This window comes from Mustela lutreola, chromosome 4 (genome assembly GCF_030435805.1).
Source record: "Mustela lutreola isolate mMusLut2 chromosome 4, mMusLut2.pri, whole genome shotgun sequence".
Taxonomy (NCBI): domain Eukaryota; kingdom Metazoa; phylum Chordata; class Mammalia; order Carnivora; family Mustelidae; genus Mustela; species Mustela lutreola.
Window position 1 is genome coordinate 41,385,400 of NC_081293.1, and position 4,790 is coordinate 41,390,189.

At 47.0% G+C, this 4,790-nt stretch overlaps 1 long non-coding RNA gene across 1 annotated transcript; it reads left to right on the forward strand.

The window, feature by feature from the left end:
* The first annotated feature begins 204 nt into the window (after positions 1 to 204).
* On the forward strand, positions 205 to 4,567 carry LOC131830315 (uncharacterized). Its single transcript, XR_009353104.1, has 3 exons — positions 205 to 403; positions 2,275 to 2,586; positions 3,088 to 4,567. It is a non-coding gene; the product is annotated as an uncharacterized LOC131830315 (long non-coding RNA).
* Positions 4,568 to 4,790: the final 223 nt, after the last annotated feature.

A 4,790-nucleotide genomic window follows, 5' to 3' on the forward strand; every position in this document is an offset into this window, starting at 1 on the left:
TCTCTAATTTTTCTGGTGTTTTCTCTTCTTTCCCATCTTCTTTGTGTTCTGTCTTTTGGAAGGTGCCTCTTAAACTTTCTATTGAAAATTTTTTTATGCAATTCTTTTGGATATCTGCCAATTTAATTTCCCAGAATACTTTTAAAATTCTGAACGATCCTTTTAAAACTTACTTTGTGGTTATGTTTTAAGCAACAAGTTTTCATTTCATGGATGCATGTTAATATCTTATTACCTGGAGACAGCCCTTATAACTTAATATACTATAGTATGCTATATTATATTATGTTATAATTTTTCCCCCTGCTCCATGAGTTGTCTGTTTCCTCTAAGCTCTTTTTTTTTTTAGTCTTTGATACTTTTCATCTCTGACTTTATGTGAAGACTAAGACTCTAACACAGGGTAAGTTCTCCGTGACCGGGTGGGGCTTTGTTGGAGAAAGACTGACCTTGACCACTTTACTGGAGGTTGCAAACAACCAGTGTCTGCATATATTCTAGTGGGGTGGCCAATATCCCCAGAAAAGAATCATCCAAAATTTTGCATAGGGATTATAAGCTTGGGTGCCAGTTCTCAGGGTGAGATAGGGGTAGGATGTAGGTTTCAGCAATTGGTGGGTCAACTTTCACTTCATTCTCATTGTCAGCCCAGTGCCCTCACTTGCATCTGTGCCCATGGTTCCTGAATCCAGAGCTCCCTGGCTCCCTCTCGCTGGAGAATAGAGTCCTGTCTTCTGCCAGGATGCTGGGGAGGTTTTTTTTGTGGGTTTTGTTTGTTTGTTTGTTTGTTTGTTTTTACCTGCACAGAGTGGGGCAAGAGACCATGGGTCAAAATATTCTCATACTAATGTTTTTAAGTTTTGTTTTTTGGTTTTAGAGGGGGGGGGTGGGTTTGTGTGTGTGCATGAGTGGGGGAAGGGGCAGAGGGATAGGGAGAGAGAATCTTCAACAGGTTCCACAGCCAGTCCCGAGCCCCACATGGGACTCAGTCTCACACCCTTGAGACCATAACCTGAGCCAAAATCAAGAGTCCGATGCTTAACCAACAGAGCCAGCCAGGCTCCCCTCTCACATTAATTTTTAACCAATCCTCCATTTTCAGTTGTACCTACACTGCTGCTTCCGGAAATCCCTGTCCCCTTTCAGTGGCTCTGGCATCCTTCCTTTGCTTCTTGACTTCCTGGCTCCTGGGCAGACCTCAGGCTGCTCCGAGCCACAACATCACAACAGTGCGTGCAGCTGCCTTCCGGGTTCCAAGAGTTTGTCGCTGTTGCTTCCTCTCCACTTTCTTTGTCCATCGAAGTGGTTGCCTTATTTTCCCTCCTTTACTGTCATTTTAGAGGACTTTCAGGAGGGGATAGAGATAAACATACCAAGACTGCACAAGATGCTGGAGGCCCGCAGTCTTCCTTTCCTTGGTTCCCATCAGGAGACTTCTCTCATCCTGTCCTGCCCTGCCCTGCTCCTGCCCAGCCCTGGACAAGATGCTCTGTCCCTGCCTCTCCCATGGGTAGGAGGTATGTGATTAGATAATCCTTTCAATGGATCCTGAAATAAGGGTCCAGAATTTGGCCCCTGGGGTTGGCACCTACTGTGTGGTTTTCGACCTTTGGAGTCTCTGAGTCTCTGCCCAAACCAAGCCTGGGGGAGCCCTGCTTAAGCATCTAACATGCATTGCTGCATTGTCCTCCTCATTTTTCCTTTAATATTTTATTTATTTATTTGACAGAGAGAGAGAGAGTACATGCAGGGGGAAGGAGCAGGTGGGAGAGAGGGGGAAGCAGGCTCCCCTCAGAGCAGGGAGCCCGATGTGGGGCTCAATCCCAGGCCCTGGGATCATGATCTGAGCTCAAGGCAGATGCTGTAACCACTGAGCCACCTAGGCTCCCTGCGTTGCCCTTGTCTTAATGGTCCTTCAAATCTCTTACCCATTCTTTTAGTGGATTGGAGTGTGTGTGTGTGTGTGTGTGTGTGTGTGTGTGTGTGTGATTTGTAAGAGCTATTTTTGGTTACTAATTTCTTTGCTTGTTAGAAAATGCCTCACACTGTTTTTTTTTTTTTTAACATTTTTGTATGTTTTGATCTACAGAAGTTTTTAATTTTTATGGGATCAATCTGTCAGCTGTTTCCTTTATGGCTTCTGGGTATGGAATCTTCCTTCCTGTGGAAGGGAACCCCCCACCCTCAAGTTATAAAAATAAGCTCTTTTTTTCCCTCTAAAACTTTTATGGTTTTTTTTTTTTTTTCACACATTTCTTCTGTTTCTGTCCAAAGCCTGGAAATCATCTCCGCAGGATGGCCCTTTTTCTGGAGGCCTGGACGTTCCCCACAACCCAGCGACACTCTCTGGCGAGATGAACCCCCGTTCCTGGGACAATGCTGAAGCACCTGCTGGTCTGTGGTCACTTATTCGGTGTGTCTTCCCTGCAGAGCTGCGGACATCAGAACAGCCCTGGGCTGCTTCAGAAATAAGACCGGTACCCCGGTTTCCTGAAGCCCCTGTAACAAACAAGCACAAACTGGGTGATGCAAAACAACAGAACCTTATTCCCTCTTCGTGCAGGAGGCCAGAAGACTAAAACCAAGGTATTGGCAGGCTGTGCTCGCTCTGAAGGGAGGACCCTTCCCTTTCCTCGCCTGTCTCCTCGCTCCTGATGCTGCTGGCAATCTTCAGTTTCCTTGGTTTATAGTGGCATCATCCTCATCTCTGTCTCTGTTGTCACCTGACATTCTGCCCACATGTCTGTGTCTTTTCCTCTTCTTCTAAGGGCACCAGTCCCATCAGATTAAGGACCCCCCACCCCACCGCCCCCTTCGCCAGTATGAGGTCACCTGAACTAATTATACCTCTGATGGCCATGTTTCCAAATAAGACCATGTTCTAAAACTCCAGGAAGGACATGAATCTGGGGACACACTCTTCAGCTTGGCAAATCTGATGGGTCTCTCCTTTTGCCTTCAGTTATTGCTGGGATGATGTCTTTGCCTGGACTCTGTTGCTGCTGCCGTGGTGGATCCCTTTAGGCTCTCGTCGGCTCCCTTGGAACAGCCAGTGCTCCCTAATTGGTGTCTTTTGATCTATCACAGAAAGTTGCAGCCAAGCAAGAAAAGGCTGAGGACTCTGGAGAGAAGAGATACAGCCTTGCACTGGCAATGTGGAAGGGATGGTTCAGATCTAGCATCCCCGGAAGCCAGCAGACCCTTGTTTCTTACACACTGCAGGATGGGCGTGGCTCTTGACTATAGGGATTGACCCTGAAGTCTCTGCTGGGAACGAGGGGACGTCATTTCCATGGGACCGTGACACTGTTCCTCTGGTCCCTTCCTGAATGGTGAAGTTTGAACTGTGACTTGTCTGCAGAGTAGGACATACAGCCATCCCTGCTTTGCCAGCAGAGAGGTCTCGGGTATGTGATGCTGTGCATGGACGTATTTGAAATCCAGAGCACATGGGCTGGACAGGTGAGAAGTGGGTCTCGGACAGGCTCCTCTCACACCCTGGGCTCAGTCATATCCTGGGGCAATTGGCAAGGCCCAGCTTCTAAATTGACCCCATAACACTCTGCCATTGCCAATGGGGGTGGGCTTGGCTGGGTTTCCCAGAAACAGAATAAATTGAAAAGCAATTGTACTGCAGGGGTGGGACGGTGAGGCGTGGGGGTGGTCAGAGCGCTTTGTCCAATTGGTTCCCAAGCACGTGAACTCTGCAGTAAGGCTGCTGGAGGGACAAAATCAAGGTCATGAAGATTGACCCCTGTGTTTTCTTCTAAAGGTTTTATATTTTAGCTCCTACATTGTGGTCTTTGATGCATTTTTGGTGGGAGGAGATGTAATTGGCTTTATTCAACCATTCATGAACTGGGCAGCATCCCCTCTAGCAGGTAGAAGGGAACTCCCTGATGCATTTTGGTTTAAAAACCACAGGTATGCTTTACAACAGTGAGATATTTGGCAGGAGTGTGTGGGACAATTTACCCAAAGACACAATTTTTTTAACAGATTTATCGACTTCGAAATTTCATTTCCTGTGTGCTCATTTATTTATACGTACCCATTAATATGCACGGCAGTACAGTAGTAATAGCTCTTGTGGCCACACAGGAAATGGTGTGCTAATGTGGTAACTGGAAACGTAGTAACTGGAAACATCAAGGACATGTAACAAGGGATTCTGCACTTTTTGAAACTAACCCCCTCTTAAGGATCAAAGGGTGTGGTCGGATTTTGGACTGACAGCATCAAAAAGTCAGACAGAGAATACATGAATCAGGAGATGCATTTTCTCTCTAACTTCGGGAAACGCGGGACAAAGAGAGCCTGGACCAGCTTCCACGGGCTGAGGTTTGAGAGTGACCCTCTTGCAGAAGCATGGGACACTTCCAGACTGTGGAGGGCTGCTCGAGATGTCCATGCCGGGCACCTGCATCAGCCCTTCCCCTCCCTCCCCAATTTTTCATGGCACCTGGGAGAAGTGGAGGGGATTCAAGTTCCATTATTTAGGGACTCAGGGCCAAATGAAAATTCATAAGAAACCTCTTGTTTGAAAGCAGAAGGGCCATTAAAGATACCAAAAAAAGAAAGAAAAAGTTTTTTTTTTTTTCCTCTTTTTGTCCGCAGTTTGTTTTGTCTGTTTTGAATATTTGCTGTCCTGCTCCTTCAGGTGCATGGATACCCAAGACCTGAGTGTAGACCCCACATATCAGGCTCCCCCCCACCACCGTCAGCCACCAACTGTACTGATACACTATGTCCCATCCGGGGGAGGGGTGCAGAGCCAGGCATTTTCCTTC